Source organism: Rhinatrema bivittatum, chromosome 1 (genome assembly GCF_901001135.1).
Source record: "Rhinatrema bivittatum chromosome 1, aRhiBiv1.1, whole genome shotgun sequence".
In the NCBI taxonomy this organism is placed as follows: Eukaryota; Metazoa; Chordata; class Amphibia; order Gymnophiona; family Rhinatrematidae; genus Rhinatrema; species Rhinatrema bivittatum.
In genome coordinates, this window is record NC_042615.1 from 305,802,787 (window position 1) to 305,819,188 (window position 16,402).

Below are 16,402 nucleotides of genomic sequence, written 5' to 3' on the forward strand. Positions count from 1 at the left end.
CTCCCTCCCTCCCAGTCCCTCCCCCTCACTCAATCCCTCCCTCCCTCCCTCAGTCCCTCCCTCCCACTCAGTCCCTCCCTCCCACTCCCTCTCTCCGTCCCTCCCACTCAGTCCGTCCCTCCCTCTCTCTCTCTCCTCCCTCCCTCGCTACTGGCCGCTGCCGCCGCCGCCGCCCGCCGCTACCGCCCGCTGCTGCTACCGCCGCCGCCCGCTGCCACTGCCGCCGCTACCGCCGCCCGCTGCCACCGCCCCCCGCCGCCGCCCCTGCCACCCGCCGCCATGTTTTTTTTTTCCTTACCCTGCCTAAGACCGACGTGCTCGCCCGCACATGCGCAGTAGAGCTGCTCTCTACTGCGCATTTGCGGCACGTCGGTCAGGCTTCATTTATCTAGTTAGATAGCCTGCTATCCTTCACTATCCCCCTCGGACAATCTCTCCTGATTCAAGCTTTAGATGCCTCCTTTCATATGAAATCAGATATCTCTGTTTCATCTATTCAGTGTACCTACTCTGTGTATATCTTGTTCTGTTCATACTTCTATTTTATGCCATTTCTCATTGTTAAATTTACATTTCTAATATCTTTCAATGTAACAAGTTGTTTTGAATGTAAACCGGAGTGAAGGCAACCCTGCTATACCTCGGTATATAAAAAATGCTAAATAAAAAAAATATAAATAAATAAAAAATTCAAATGAGTTAATTTTTGAAGGAATTTCATGCATAAAATGAGCATATACGCCTGTTAATAGCTTTTACTCGTGTACATGCTATTTTATAAACATCAAAAGTACGCATGTATTTTTGGTTTCACGCACATATTTACCTGCACAAAAAAGGGGCGGTCTAGAGGTGTTCCTGGGCAGGACCAAGAGGAACACGCGCAAGTTGCCATTTTATAAAAGATTTACGTGAATACAATGGGCACATGGACGTATGTGCGTAAGTTTAAAAATTTACCCCATATGTGTATATGGGGCTGCGCAGAGATTTTTGAAAGTTATCCTCAAAGTGAGTATTAATAGAGTGGCTTACCTGTAACAGGTGTTCTCCGAGGACAGGAGGATGTTAGTCCTCACACATGGGTGACATTATCAGATGGAGCTCCAATGTGGAAAACTTATGTCAGAATTTCTAGAATTTTGATTTGGCACACTGAGCATGCCCAGCATACCCTAAACCTTAATGGCGTGGTGTCCATTGGTGGGGCTTCAAGGTCCATCAATGTCACCGATGCCGATGGCTTGGTCTTCTTCAGCCTGAACAGCTGATCCATTTTGCTGAGCCGAAGTCAATGTCCCTTTGAGGTCATCTGTGTGCATAAGCGGCAACCCGAGATGTCATGCGATGCTTCCAGGTAGATGACATATCTCATGAAGATCCATAATGGACATGGTCCTCTGGTACCAGGAGCATCATCGAAAAACCAGACGTGGCCCTGACAGGATGAAATAAAAGGACTGCAAAATCAAAATCAATGGCGGCAGGTGTTGATGACCAGCGGGCACCGCAAAAAGAAATTTACCAAAAGTGTCGAAAACGTTGACTAGAAGCACTATGGGGAAGCACAGAGAGGAACCCGGCTTTGGAAACTGTGAGGAAAAAGCAGCGAAAAACGCAAGAAAAATAACTTTTCCAAAAGGCAAAAAAAACCCCCCAGCCAAGTGAGCTCACTTACACCGCGATACTTACAGCTTCGCGGAAAAAGAGAGACTGGAGAGGGACTCCATGTGGATGCGTGGTTTAGGGCATGCTCAGTGTGCCAAGTCAAAGTTCTAGAAATTTTGACCTAAGTTTTCCGTGTCGGGGCTCCATCTGATGATGTCACCCATGTGTGAGGACTACCATCCTGTTTGTCCTCAGAGAAAACACAGCTCTTCTCCACATAACCCTCCAATGTAAGGCCTATTCTCTGTAATGGAAACTGGAGAACCCAAGCTGACTTTACTCTTTGTGAAAGCCATTAACTGATCAAGGTCCAGAAACATAAAATTATTCCTGTCTTGCAGGGAAGATTTAAAACAAAAACAGTTTCTAGGGAGATAACATTCTGCATTAGGGCTATAAATTTCCTTCTCTTTATCTGAGCAACACTACAGACCTCTGGGTACACTCAAACCAGGGAACCCATGAATAGATCATCCTTATGTAATAAAAAAAGTTGATTTAGTTATCTGTCTCGTTCCTATACATTAAATTATTGTAAAGCTTGTTGCTATGTTACGTTAAATTGTGAACCGAGGTGATGTTTCTAACGTGCCCCGGTATATAAAAAAATCTTTAAATAAATAAATAAATAAATAAAAAATGATTTTGAGGTCCAGTCTTTATCTGGTTCTAATACAGAATAGCTCAAGTAACCTGTCTTTGCTGTGTTATCTTGAGGAACTGGATAAGATCCAAACTGCCTAACAAAATTTGATCTTCTCCCCACCCCCACTGCTCCCTCGAATATCCAGCTGATGGCAAACAGTAGACTTTAGAGAGAAAGGAGGCAGCACAGCTTTCTCAGGGAACATCAACACTTCAGTCAAATATTATTTTAACATTACCAAAGGAGAGACATAAGCTATTATACAGTGCAAACTGGCAAATCTCAGGTTATTTTTCCTAGCTGGATTTTTAAAATTTTCAGTTTTCCTGTAAATGAGAGAATCGGTCTTTAGAAAAACATTAGCCAGATCCTGTATGGACGTAACCTGATCCTCCAGCACCTGTACTGCCAACTTCCTTTAACTACCAACTTCCTTTAACTCATGTTTTTGGGATAAAGATTTGGGCTCTATGTAGCAGAATTAAAAGATTGAATCTATAAAAACCCAATTAACACTGCTTCCATTCTGGTAATCTCCAGAGAGATCGCCTGTGATGTAAAGCTTTGGAGAGCAGATGAGATGGGTGCTCTTGGATTCCTCTGCAGCACCAGCTGCCATCAGTGTCTGCGCAGCAAGAACACAAGATACTCTCTTCTCAATGCCTGCTATCTTGTCTATGGCTTGTACCACCGGTCCAGTGGCTTCCAGTCCACCAGACACTGCACCAGTGGGGCTACGGGAACACGGAGCTCACAACCCAACCTGTCTTCATCTCTCCCAATCCTCCCTATCAGCTGTGCTTCTTCCATTCAAGGAAAGCTACAGCACCACTTTGGCCATTGGTTGCCATGGCACGCCATCCAGTCGAACTACAAGCAACAGAGAAGAGGAAATAGCATTCCAGACTCAAGGAAAAATCCAAGTCCAGGCAGAACGAGCACACTCAAATGCTATTTCTCTCACCCCCTTCCATCATCCAAGGACACATCAGGAATCACAACTGTTGTCAACATAAGTCTCAAAACAAAGTCATCCAATGGTCCCAAAATGGGTAAGAGAGGAGCAATGGAATGGATTCTCATGTTACCTTTCTTCCCCATCTTTAGGAAACGTCAAGCAACACAAAATAGGATATTTACAGTAGATAGAGGGGAAAGAGATTAGGACTTAAAGGAGCTTCTAACAGTGCACACTTGGTGTAGCCATCTTAGATCTCTCAGCTCAACTGGTTAAAGGACAGGAAGTAGAGACTGAATGGCAATTTATCTCAATCGAGAAAGGTAAATAGTGGAGTGCCCCAGAGATCTGTACTGGGACCAGTGCTTTTTAATATATTTATAAATGATCTGGAAAAGGGAGGAGATCAAATTCGCAGAGGACAAAATTAAAGTTATTAAATGAGTTGATTTTGAAAAATCACAAGAGGACTTTGTATGACTGTGGGTTTGGGAATCTTAAATGGCACAAGTCACTTTACCCTCCAGCAAAAGAGGAGGAGTTAGGGGTGGCAGTGGGCTGGGTTTACTGTTTTGCAAAGCCCTATTGCATGGCTTTAATGCTGATTTTAGCTACACCTTTTTCAGTAGCATTTAGTGATTTCTGAAATGGCAGTGTTAGTAGTTTTGAAGCGGGAAGGTGGGGGGGGGGGGGGGGGGGAGAGAGAGAGAGAGAGACTATAATGCCCTCACACTAGATAGGTATTTATATCTCTATGGGAGGCCCACCTAGTAATTCGAGGTGAGGTTTAGGTATTAGTGTAGGGGTTAGGGGACACTTTGACATTCAAAGTGGGACGTACGAACAGAACAGTGCTCTCTTGTGAAGATTTGATGACCTTCGGAATGAGGAAACTCACTCAAAGATGAGATTTGTGCAATGTTCTCTCAACCTAGTTTGATGTTACCAGGTAGAGAGTCCATGCTCCCTGCATTCAAAAACTGTGCACGTACTGAAGCATGCATGCATACTTTTGGGGCGGTGTTTTTACAAACTGAGACGTTCTCGCCACATGGTACACAAAATGCAGGCATAACTTTAGATGTGCTGACTTGCGCACACTCTTGAAAATTGCCCCCAGTGTGTCGTAATGATGGGATCTTCACCTGGATAATCCATACAGAGTCATTCCTCTTCCTCTGGCCTCCTACGTTTCCTGCTGTCTATCTTCGGAGAAAATAAGCGATCATCTTAAAAATAAATCCCTTTTCAGATACAGTGGTTTGTAAAGGAATACTCTTCAAAAGTTTAGTGCCAGCTAACTTTGACATCTGTACTGTAGTGCCAGGTCATGTGTATTATTTTTGTTTTTTTAAAACAATTTTTCTAATAATTGTGTATTTCACTGTTAGCACTTTCTAAATTACTTCAGAAGACAATTACTGAAACATTTTATTTATTTATTTAAGGCTTTTATATACTGATGTTCCTGTACTAGTACATATCATGTCGGTTTACATAGAACCAAAGTTGGAAATTACATCAAACATGTAAAAAGAAATTTCTAATAGGAAATGCCATTTAGCAACCTGGTTCTTTATTCTACTTACAGCAGCTTCTAAGGAAGAAGAAATGAAACAGACTCAGTCAGAAGCCTTGCATTATGTAATAGGGGACTTCCCAAGAACTGTTGGGTCTTGAATGATGGCCAAATTCAGGCAGGGTTGCCAAGCTGCCTCATTTTTTTTTTTCAGTGGAAGAGGAATAAATAAAGATACCACTGTGGAAATGAACTTGGATATATGTTTATGTACAGATAATCCTTCCAACCAAGGCAATGGAGACAAAAAAGGACAAGAGAGGTCTTCATACACAGCTACAGAAAGTACAAGCAATTGAGAGCAGTGTCCCAATATAATCAAAGACCTCACTGTCAGAACACTAATCTCCTACAGTCAAAAAAAATAATCTTAGAATTTTTTGAAATGCAATTTAAAATATTTATCAATGCCGTAGTTTCTTCTTTATGACAAATGTTGTACCAACATCAAATCCATTACCAAAACCTGATGCCTGCTATTCATTTGCCTAGATTTAGGGTTCTAAATTAGGTGCCTTGTTCCGAAAATCAGTGCTAATCTCCTAATTTTGTTCCCCACCCTAACTTCATCCCTGTTGCCACTCACTTTTTAAGATCCTAGAGAAAAGAGGAGCCAAATGTCTCATTAGAACATGCTAGGGAAATAAAGGGGCCAATTTTCAAAGGATTCAGCCCTAGTAAATTTTCAAAAGAGCCAATTTATGAGACTAAATCCTTTGAAAAATTGGTCCCTTTATTTCCCTAGCATGTTCTAATGAGACATTTACCTAAGGATGGAACTGGACATTCAAATATTTAAAAAGGGTATTAAAACATGGCTATTCAAACAAGCCTTCCAAGAGTTTTAACCTAAGGATTATATTCCCCCGTTAAATATAAATATTTAGTTAATTGTATTATCTCTGCTCTTACTGCTCTGCTTCTTTAACTGTTTAAATTTTGTTTAGTTATTTTACTATTTTATTTGTTTTACTAGTTTATAATGAAACTTTGTATTTACTTCTCTTCATTTAATTTTGGAAATGCAAATATTTTTAAATGAATATTTGTTAACTAATGTAAACCGATGTGATATGTTCTCATGAAACTTCGGTATATAAAAATTAAATAATAATAATAGTAATCAACATTGGGGTAATTGAAATCTTCTATTATTGTGCTGCCAATTCTATTTGCCTTTCTAATTTCTGTTAGCATTTCACCGTGTCTTCTTCTTATCCGGGTGGATAGTACACCCACTCTACACTCTTCCTCATCACACTTGGAATTTCTATCCATAAAGATTCCAGAGTGCATTTTGCTTCCTGCAGGATTTTTATCCTATTTGACTCTATGCCTTCCTTGACCTTTAGTGCCACCCTCCCTCCCAATTTGCTCTGCCCGGTCGTATTGATATAATTTGTACCCAAATATTCTGTATAATTGTATTGTATAATACAAACACCCAGTCTCCTGCAATTCCGCAGCTGCGATAAGGGCTGAAAAACCTGGCCCTTGCCTTCGAATTGGCTGGTCCTGGCCAAACTGCTGCAGGAGACTAGGGGCCATGAAGGAAGTGGCAATGGGCCACCGGTGATTTCCTCCTCTTCAAGCCCCTTTCCCTCCATCAGAAGAGAGGAAGAGAGGCATTGGTGGCAGTGGGGGTGGCACATTTCTTCCCTTTTGGTACCCCCCCCCCCCAATAGGAGGAAGGCAGCGGTCTTGCAGTGTCTGGTGCTATGTCCTCCTTATCTCCTGCCAGGTCTGACTATCATGCTTTTAATTAAGTGGTTCAAAGTGCAACTCAGGGCCCAGCAGCGGATAAGGGCAATGCAGTCCGAGACGCTGCAAGGTTGCTGTCCTCCTCTGATTTCCTGACATAAAGGGTGAGTGAGGGGGATCATGGCGGGGAGGGAGGTAGCGAATCAAAGTGAGTGAGAGGATCGGGAGGGAGGGGTTAAACCAAGGTGAGGGGGGAGGGAGGGAGGGAACCAGAATGAGGAGATGGGGGAGGAAGGAATGAACCAAGGTGACTGAGGGAACGGGGGGTGAAAGAGTGATCCAGACAGAGTGAGGGGATTGGGAGGGAGTGAACCAGAGGGAGAAAGGGTTGGGATGGAGGGGAAGTGAACAAAAGAGAATGAGGGGATAAGGGAGAGACGTGAACAAGAGTGAGGGGATGGTGGGTGGAATGCATGCGAGAGAGTGAGGGGAACATTGTGAATGTGAAGGAGGTAATGGGGGGAGAGAGAGAGAGGAGGCAGGAGTAGGTGTGGAGTGTGAATGAGGGGGAACACTATGAGTGCAAGTGGAGTAAGGAGATTGGATTGGGTGTAAACTGTGGGTGAGAGGATTGGAGGAGGTATTAGGGTGTGAGGGATCCAAAAGGGGGCTTTGGAGGGCCGTAGGTGAAAAAGGGGATGAGGTGTGATGGGGGGGGGGGGGGAGAGAACTGTGGCTTCCTTTCTCCTCCACCCCTAATTCCCAGTCCTCCCTCTTTCCTCCTTCATCCCCTATCTTCCCCTCCTCTCCCACCCCATCCCTAATAACTCCCTTTATTCCCTACCTCCTCATTCCTGATCTTCCTTCCTCCTCCCCATTCATGATGCCTCTTTCATCCCTTCCTTTCATTCCCTTTCCTTGTCATCCCTGTATTCCCATACTTTCCTCCAATTCACTCTACCCTCCATCTTTTTCCTTTCTACCCTTCCTGCCTAAGATTCCTTCTTCATTTCTCTTTTGAGATAACCTCTTCCCATTCCTAGATCCCTCCCCCTCCTTCTTCCCAGCCCCAATCACTAAGATCCCATGCCCTCTAATAAAGAGCCATATAAGTTAGCTGGACACAGGAATGTTAGAAAACTATTTTTATAAATTAAAAAAAAACTATTTAAATTGCAAAATTATGCAAATTTGCCACATAATTGCCACAGAATTTTGAAAAATCTGTCACAGAATCTGCTAACTTGCTGCAGGAAAACAGAGGCTCTGTGTATAACTGTACTACCCTGTACCAAATGCTGTTGTTTTTCATATGTGATTGTAACATATTATATTATATGGAACCCTTATCATACATATGTAGACCATCTGATACCCCTTACCTCGATCACAATACCATGGCAGGAGAGCAAGTAATAAATCCTTGTAAAGAATGAAAAAAATATTAGTGTGTCCCATTTGTTATCATCCTTCCACCAGTTCTCTGAGATGCCTATTATATCCATATTTTCATTTAGTGCCGTACAATCTAATGCTCCAATCTTATTCATTAGAATTCTGGCATTTGCATACAGTTTGGAATCATTCATATTTGTCTGTTCTTTTTTTAAAATCACCTGAGCTATTTCAGATGTTACCACAATCTCTCTATTAGTCCCCTAGGATGCAATATTGTCTCAGCTCATTCAACATTTATATATGCCCCCTGTTAGAGATTAAGTCACTGGGTTTAATGCCGCAGTGTTATGCAGATCATCTCCAAATCCACTGTTCTGTGGAGAACAGTCAAGCTAATGTGGATAAGGGCAAACAACTTGATACAATGCAGGGTTGATCAACTCTGGTCCTCAAGAGCCACAAAAACAGGTCTGATTTTCAGGATATCCACAATGAATTTACATGACATAATTTGCATGCAAATCTATCTCATGCATATTCACTGTAGATATCCTGACAGTCAGGCGTGTTTGTAGCACTTGAGGACAGGAGATGGCCACCTCCAACATAGTGCATCTAGATTTCCAGAAGGCATCTGATAATCCCTCAAGAGAGATTCCTCAGAAAATTAAAAAGTCATGAGGTAAGAGGCAATGTGCTACTGTGGCTTAACTGGTTAAACAGGAAGAGTGGGACTAAATGGTATTTTCCCAATATGCAGGCGGATACAGTACAGTGCGCTCTGACGGAGCGCACTGTTAGCCTGCTATTGGACGTGGGTTTTCCCTTACTCCTTATTCAGAAAGGGGAGGAAAACGCGCGTCCAACCCGCGGCGCCTAATAGCGCCATCAACATGCAAATGCATGTTGATGGCCCTATTAGGTATGCGCGCGGGATACAGAAAGTAAAATGTGCAGCCAAGCTGCACATTTTACTTTCAGAAATTAGCGCCGACCCAAAGGTCGGCGCTAATTTCTTCCGGCACCGGGAAAGTGCATAGAAAAGCAGTTTTTACTGCTTTTCTGTGCACCCTCCGACTTAATATCATAGCGATATCAAGTCGGAGGTCCTGAAGAGTAAAAAAATAAATAAATAAATAAATTTGAATTCGGTCCACGGCTGTCGGGCCGAAACCCGGACGCTCAATTTTGCCGGCATCCGGTTTCTGAGCCTGTGGCTGTCAGCGGGCTCGAGAACCGACGCCGGCAAAATTGAGCGTCGGCTGTCAAACCCATTGACAGCCGCCGCTCCTGTCAAAAAGGAGGTGCTAGGGACGCGCTAGTGTCCCTAGCACCTCCTTTTGCCCGGATCTACCGCCGGACCTAATTTAAATACTGCATCGTGCGCACCGGCGAGTGGCCAGTGCGCACGATGCAGACTTTACTGTATCGGCCCGAGAGAAAGGTAAACTAACTGGAAAAGGGAGAAACAAGTAAGATAATCAAATTTACAGATTACGCAAGACTATTCAAAGTGATTATAACACAAACTACTATGAAGAACTACAGAAGGACCTTGCAAGACTGGGAACTGAGCATCTAAATGGCGGATGAAATTTAATCTTGGCAAGAGCAAAGTGATGCATATAGGAAAAAATAAACCTAATTACACCTACACAATGTTGAGTTCTATGTTAGACGTCACCAACCAGGAAAAGGATCATAGATTCACTGTAGCCAATACTTCATAATTCTTAGCTCAGTGTGTTACAACAGTCAGAAAAAAAAATAGAATTTTGGGAATAATATGGAAAGGAATGGAGAATAAAATGGAAAATATAATGCTCCTGTATCAGTCCATGGTATGATCGCACCTTGAGTACTGTGTGCAGCTCTGGTCACTACATCTCAAAAAAGATATAGTAGAACTTGAAAAGGTACAGATAAGGGCAACAGAAATGATTAAGGGGATGGAACTGCTCACCTATGAAGATTAGATTAGGGCTCTTCAGCCTGAAAGAGAGATAAAAAAAGGTATATGGTAGAGGTTTATAAAATCATACAAGGTAAATAGGGGATAGTTACACACCCTTTCAGAGTACTAAGACTAGGGGACGCTCCATGAAATAAGTAGCAGATTAAAAACAAATTGGATAAAGTATTTTTTTCATCAAATGCACAATCACGCTGTGGAGTTTGTTGCTGGAGAATGTGGTCAATGCATTTATCATAGCAGGGTTTCAATTGGAGTTTGGACAAGCTCCTAGAGGAAGAATCCATAGCAGGTAAATAGATCCAGGTGGAACCACATATGACTCTCAAAAACCATACAAAGTCAATATATTAAATGAGTCAAAAAAATTATTACGAAATATATTATACAACATATACATTTATTTTTCATTCTTCACAGAAAAATGCAAAATATAAAATCAAACACACTCACTCCACATTTCACTCTATAAAAACATGGGTATTCACAAATGATAATTTTTGTCAACGGATGCAAAAAAAATCTTGCTTCAAAGACTGATATCCTATATAGACCATTCATAAAGTACAATTACTATAATACAGCAGAGTTAATATGTAGATCAAATATATATTCACATTTTCTTATAACTCCAAAACAGATCTTACATTCATCTTTAATTCTGCATTGTGTGAAAAATATTTAATGCCTTACAAGCTTCACTCCATACAAATATGCTTTCAAATATCTGAGTGTTCATATCCTCTCATTATTAACCAGGTAGACTTGGTAAAGCCATTGCTTATCTCTCAGAGTGAGCAACAAGGAATGGACCTACTCTGAGATCTGCCCGGTACTTGTGGCATGGATTGGCACTGTCAGAAACAAGATGCTGGGCTCCACAGGCCTGACTCAGGATGGTGTGTCTTATGTCCTTAACAAGTAAGAAAGGAATTGCAGAGGAGCTTTATGAGCACCGTTTTTCTAAAATCAATTCTGGGCTACATCCATGTTTAATGTGAAAACATTCTTTTTCTAATTTCTTGAAAATATGGCTGCTGCAGGTAGTAGTTCAGGAGATAATCTGTATACAGACAATGGGATCAATTCACCCAAATTCAGGACTTAAAAATATGTATTTCTGGCAGAAAGATAGTGGTCAATAAAAATATTCAAATATATATATATTTATATATTGGTTTTCCTTAAAAAAACAAACCAACAATTAATAAAAGGCAATTTTGTAAACTGTGCAACATCAAAGCGGTTCCTTAGCAAAATTCACCCTCACCCATCATTGCAACTGGATGTTTTGAACAATATCTCATTGACGATGGCTCGTATCTCGCATTCTGAATACATTTCTCCAGAAAGTAAAAATGAATGCACAGCCTGAAGTCTCATAATAATTATATATGCAGATAATACTGAAGGGGTCTGAACGCTTCAACCTGACAAAGGACTTCATGTACCAGAATTCCCTGCTTCATGACGGGTTTACTTACAGTCTGCAATACAGCTGTAATTAGGACATTGAGAAACTCTCTGTCAGCACATTGCACATTTTCATTTTTTTGGCTTCGCTGTTCTTATTCTCTGATAAGCTTTCACTGCTGTAACCTAGATTAGAACAATGGATGTATTATGTGATGGGCTGTATTACTGCAGACTCGCGAATTCCTTTCCAGAACTGCAAGTCCCAGCAGCCTCTCCTGCAGAACATGGGAGAAGTTTCACGAAAGTTCCAGGGTGTCTAGGGAGGGGGTCAGTAGCCCCTTCAGCCGGAATATGCTTGCTCAGCAATGCTTAGAACGCATGTGTAAAAGATAAGAACTGTAAAGTGCATAAGAGTCTGCTCCTGGAGGGGAGGGGCATGCAGTTGTACTGAGCCTTTGTCTTAGCTGCATCTTGCTGGCAATAAAAGTCTATCTTTACGGATCAGTTGTCTGGACCTCCTTACTGACTAAAAAGAGACGGTTACATTTGGCGAGCCTCAGCCAGGAGGTACCGGGGACGCTATTTTAGCCCCCCAGTTGGTCCAGGGGATTTTGTGGCGGAGTGATCCCCCAGACTTGCCTGGTGAGTGGCCACCGCTGAGTTCAGTGATCAGGTATCTGAGGGGGTCATTCCACGGAGATCCTCTGAGACCTTTGGGCTGGTGATCCGGGAAGAAGGCTTTCATGACGTTCGGAAGAACCCTGCAGGCGAGTATTATGGGAATGATGGGAAAAGTGAAGAATAGCTAAAAGAGTAGCAAATAACCGGTCCATCCGTGAGGGGACCGAGGGGGCTTTGATCACACCCCAAGCGGTGGTTTGGTAGGAATTGCATTCCGAAAGCCACGCGCATAAAAAGAGGAAAAAGAAGTAACGCATACGATAGTGGGAATAGGTTTCTTGTTGTGTGAAAGAGAGTGAATGGCCTCGCAGTTCTAGGCCGGGCTGACCGCGTCCTAGTCGGGGCGATTGTGACCCTTTTGTGTCTGACGGGTACGGACCCCTTACCTATCCGTCTTCCCTTCCCTCCTTTGTCTGTGAATTCTATCCTGATGGGAGGGGGCGGTTCGACTCCACTAAAAGCCATGACGGAACACTATAGGGAAGTGTTCGATAGACATAAATGTACTAAACCCGGAATGATTCAACGATGTACCCATAGGTGGCCCAGTTTGTGTGTAAATTGGCCTCCGGTAGGAACTTTCGATTTCCAAACGGCCACAAGGGTCCAGAATATAGTTATACGAGAAGGGAATCCGGGTTGCCCTGAGGATATACCGTACATAACTGCTTGGATTGCAGTTATTGAAAATCCTCCGTCGTGGGCAAAGAAGTTAGTGGAGGGAGCCGCCCTCGTAATGGTGGCTCAGGCGCACAAAATGGGGAACTGGAAGTCCCCATTATTAATTAAGGATTGTAATGTATGTAACTGCTATCTGTGAATTGCAAGCACATGTACCAGGGATTTTTTTAATTGTTTTAAACCCTAATAAGAAGAGATTTTGGTTTACAGATGCTGCACAAGACTACTATACAACAAATTAATGTACAGTGTTAAGTTAAAATACTGATTTGATTACTGGAGAATGCATTTACTGGTGTTGAAGTTTAGAACTTGATGGCAGTTAAGGGTTAACGGCAGAGATAATTACAGGAGAGAGGAGGGAATCGAGCCAGAGGAAAAAAAAAAAAAAAGACGTTGAGCCAGTGCGTAGTGCATTCAATATGGCTGTGCGTTTCAATGCTGACGTTAATCAGAAGCTTTCAGTTTTCTCATATCTTCTATCCCAGTGTCCTCCCTATGCTTATCTTTCTATTCTCTAATACCATGTTAATTATTGTTCTTACTTGTCTCCTATATATTATCTGTTATTTAAAAGTTACATTGGAACGCATGATAAAGTATGAACTCTCTTTTGCTGACGCAGTTTATTTTGAAGCTGTCTCTGGGAAATTTAGAGAAATGATTAAGAATGGGTTCTTTGTTAAAGTTTTTCTTGTTGCTTCTTTGGCTAGCAGTAGTTAAATATGCAGAGCTACTCCCTGTTTTAAGGAACTGGCAAGATAAGACAGCCAAGCATGTGCAGCGCTGACTGTGAGAATTACAGGATGCCGTTTGTAAAAAAAAAAAAAAAAAAAACCGGAGAAAACAAAGACTTAATATTAAAAATTTTGATTCAGTGGCAGGCGCAAGATAAGGATTATTGGAAGTTGTGGGCAAGAGAAGGGGCCACTATGCAAGATTAGGAACAAGAGCAAATATGAGTCAGCCCAAATGATAAAGTAGTGGCCCACACACACACACACACATATATATATATATATATATATATTGCAATTATGTTCTTTGACCACTGGTGGGGGCTGGGCTCTGGCTATTACCATATGTTCTTAGTGTTTGCAATGTAATTGATACAAGGCTTCCAAGGGTTTGATCATCACTCCTGCACACCTAAAGCGCCCCCCCCTGGATCCTTGCCTGCAGATCCAGGTTGACTTTATTGAATTAACCCAATGCCAAACTTACAAGTATGAAGGAAGCAATGTTTTGCAGCTTCTCAGCCTCGTCAGAATTGATTTGCCTCCAGGCGCAGGTCACCTATTCAATTTCCAGATGGATTGTGATCTTTTCATCGTATTTTGAGATGTATGGGAACAGGGATCAGGAAGAGAAGAAAAGGGCCCGTCCCTGCAACCAGGAACTTAATAATAGAGACCCGACATCCGAAAGAAGCTGCAGAAGGCCGAAGGCTTTGAGGGCATGAGCCTCAGCCAGTTAAAAGCTATAGCAGACCAGGTATGTGGAAATAGAGAAGTGGAAGAGAAAAGAGAGAAGCAAGTAGAGACATGAAGGAGAAAGTGACTGTTAGCCGCCGCTCTCGAGGACACGCGGATGGGAAGGAGCCAAGACAATGGCAGACCGCGAAGAGGAGGGGGAACAAGACCCCCCCCTTTGGGAAAGAATCAGTGTGCGTACTGCAAAAATGAAGGCCATTGGAAGAGAGACTGTGAAGAATGGCAAAAGAAATACGGGAGCCCTGCAGTGAATACTAATGACAAAAATGGACCTGCACCGACACAAAGGGGCCGAGGAGGAAGGAGATCGGACAACCCCCACTGGCAGATGGCGGGGGAGGCGACAAGGAGCATACAGCCTGAAGAGACCGGGAGGGAAGAATCCCCACTGACCCTCTGGTGGAGATCCACGAGGTAACACAACAAAAATCAGGGGCCTGTTGGACTCAGAGGCCAACGATCTGTCATGACTGCACCAATCGGCCCCCCCGACGAAAGAGACTGTTTCTATAGTGGGCGCCTCAGGTCAGGTACTCACTGCCCCTCTGCAGAAAGAATGAAGTATACAAGTAGGCGGGACCATGGTATCCCTTATCGGATGGAACCTGCTGTGTAAGCCTCAGACCACATTGAGATTTCAACCAACAGGGGAAGTTAAAGCCTCCTTCGGGGACCATCCAGTGATACTCATCTGTCCCCTCCAAGAAGAATGGAGACTACATCTTCCCATAGTCGAACGAACCATCGAACATCGATATGAAAACAACACCCCCCTCAACAAAAACGAAGACAACTGATGGATAGTGTACCCCAAGTATGGTTCGAACAGATCCCGGGAGGAATAGCTATCGACGCTACCCCCATATGGATAGAGATGAAACAGAATGCACAGGTGATTAATCAACCTCAATACCCCATTCCATATATGGCCAGGCAAGGAATCCAGATACATCTGCAGAGACTGTACGACTTGGGCATTCTCCGACGAATCCGATCTGCTTGGAACACCCCTTTGTTGCCCGTAAAGAAACCTGGATCTGATGATTATCGACCAGTACAAGACCTACGGAAAGTGAATAGTCAAGTAGAAGATCTAGTAGCCCTCGTGCCAAATTCATATTCAATCTTGGCTCAAGTCTCTCCTGCATCAAAGTGGTACAGTGTCATTGATCTCAAAGATGCCTTCTTCTCCGTCCCGGTGGCGGAGGAATGTCAGAAGATTTTTGCTTTCACATGGGAAAATGCACCTACTGGAATAAAGCAGCAGTACACATGGACTCGTTTGCCTCAAGGGTTTAGGCACTCACCTACGCTGTTCGGTGAGCAACTGGCAAAAGACTTGAAGATGTATGGGCCAGTCATACAATACGTGGATGATCTTCTGGTGTTTCGAGAGACGTACCTCGAATGTGAAGTATCCACTCTTCAGCTGCTAAAGACGTTGTACTCAAAAGGGTATCGTGCAAGTAAAAAGAAAGCGCAAATCTGTGAATTGGAAGTAGAGTATTTAGGCTTCCAAATACGTGGAGGAACCCGTTGTCTGGGAATTTCTCGCACCAGTTCAATACGAGGTCAACCTGTACCCACTTGTAAGAAGGAACTCCGAGCGTTCCTTGGAGCTGCAGGATACTGTAGACTGTGGATTGCTAACTATGCAGTTATGGCCCAACCCCTGTACGACAAGTTGCGGGGTAAGGAATCAGAGTCTCAAACTTTTCAATGGGAAGGACACGAGCTAGCAAGCTTACGTCAATTAAAAGAAGCCTTAATTGAACCACCTGCTTTAGGATTGCCAGATGTAATGAAACCATTCCATCTATTCGTCGATGAAAAGAAAGGAATGGCCATTGGGGTATTGACTCAAACTCTAGGCTCATGGGAGCGACCTGTTGCATATCTCTCAAAAGGAATGGACAATGTTGCAAAAGGATGGCCTGGTTGCCTTCAAAGCATTGCGGCTGCATGCTTACTAATTCCAGAAGCAGTCAAATTAACTTTTGGTCAAACTCTGAACGTAACAACTCCCCACACCATTCAAGGACTGCGAGAGACCCATGGACCAAAATGGATGACTAATTCACGTCTCGTCAAGTATTAAGCCTTACTGTGTGAAACACCTGAAATTCAAATACAAGACAGCAAAAACTTGAACCCGGCCACTCTTATGCCGGCACCTGAACCAGTTGCCCATGACTGTGAAGAAGTCATG

General features: G+C 43.0%; 1 protein-coding gene across 3 annotated transcripts in view; it reads right to left on the minus strand.

Moving 5' to 3' along the window:
* The window catches only part of NFKB1 (nuclear factor kappa B subunit 1), a 278,175-nt gene that overhangs the window by 129,093 nt on the left and 132,680 nt on the right, over positions 1–16,402 (minus strand). The window contains exon 2 of one of the 3 annotated variants that reach the window (XM_029597053.1): positions 9,914–9,942. The exons of the other annotated variants lie outside the window; for them this stretch is intronic. The gene's annotated coding sequence lies outside the window, so the exon portion shown is untranslated. The remainder of the gene's footprint in view (positions 1–9,913; positions 9,943–16,402) is intronic. 3 annotated transcript variants of the gene reach the window in all.